General features: G+C 39.1%; 1 pseudogene; it reads left to right on the plus strand.

The window, feature by feature from the left end:
- The first annotated feature begins 667 nt into the window (after nt 1–667).
- On the plus strand, nt 668–1,211 carry LOC132685757 (small ribosomal subunit protein eS10 pseudogene; annotated as a pseudogene).
- The last annotated feature ends 261 nt before the right edge of the window (nt 1,212–1,472 follow it).

Raw genomic sequence — 1,472 nt, forward strand, 5'->3', positions numbered from 1 at the left:
TGGTCTCTGCCGTTCAGGGTTAGGACTTCAACATAACTTTTGTTTGTTTTTTTTGGCGGGGGATTGTGCATAATTCAAGCTATAACAGATAGCCAGCAAGGGAAGACTGAGTTTTACATTAAGACTTGTAACATATTCTCTATCCTACAAAGTACATATTGCACTGAATTCCATCGGCTTACTGAATACATTCTATGCTACAAAACTTATCAGTAGCCTTTGCTCTTTTTTTACTGGTGCTGTGGGTGCTACAAACAGATCTAGTGGTCGCTTGTGATCATGCTGTCTCTCTCCAGTGTGCCTATGTTCTGTCTACCTGGCATGTCATATCATTGCCACTTTTCCAAATTATACTCACTGTTAATAACTAGTGTATTCAGTATGCACTTTCTTAGTTGCCTCTAGCATGAAATAATTAACTCCTAAAATTTACAAGCATTTGTTATTTGCATAGCAAATTATATTTATTTAATGTCTTATACTGTTATTACTTAAACAGGTGCTATGCACACACTTTTTCATTCTAAAAGTGCCTGGCCCCAATACCTTTTGTATAACCATTTTTCAATATTTTACTGATGTATCATTAAACAGTGGAGGCAAAATATTGCATTGAAGTATCCAGATAAGCTTTTTGACCCTGGCTCTGGACATAGCAGCTGCTGAGATGTTGATGCCCAGGAAGAACTGAATTGCCATTTATGAACTCCTTTTCAAGGAGAGAGTGATGGTGGCCAGAAAGGATGCTCACATGCCTAAATACCTTGAGCTGGGAGACCAGAATGTGCCAAATCTTTACATTATGAAGGCTTTGCAGTGTCTCAAATAGCGAGACTATGTAAAGGAACAGTTTGCTTGGAGACATTATTACTGATAGCTTCCCAGTGAGAGTATCCCTTGTCGCCATGATTACCTCCACCTGTCCCCTGAGATTGAGCCTGCCACTCTATGCCATAGCTGTCCTGAGACTGGCAAGCCATGGCTCAAAGGTCTGGAGGGAGAGCTACTTGTAAGACTCTCATGAGGGGAAGCTGACAGAGACACCTACAGAGGAAGTGCTGTGCCCCCTGGTACCTACAAGAAAGCTGCGGCCTTGGCTGGGTCAGCAACTGAATTCGAGTTTAGAGGAAGATTTGGTCGTGTGTGTGGTCAGCCACCTCAGTAAAGTTGGAGATTGTTTTGTGTTGAATAAATCCGTAGCCAGAAAAAAAAGTTAGAAATGTCAAGATAACTATTTCACTAGTTCATTTGGTACAGGTACATACTGGATAGGTAAATATAAGACTTAAAATTAGAGCAAAGACTCTTAAATTAGAATGCATTGTGTGTTTATAGACCAAAAAAGTCTGTTAGAAAAACTAGTGATAACATTTATTTAACTTGATTGTGTCTTTGCCATGCACATACTTGTTTATAGTATTGTAATTTGCTAACATAAAACTTCTGTGATGTTGAAATTGCTTTATTTAAGG

This window comes from Panthera onca, chromosome F1, assembly GCF_046562875.1.
Source record: "Panthera onca isolate mPanOnc1 chromosome F1, mPanOnc1 haplotype 2, whole genome shotgun sequence".
NCBI classification, from domain to species: Eukaryota; Metazoa; Chordata; class Mammalia; order Carnivora; family Felidae; genus Panthera; species Panthera onca.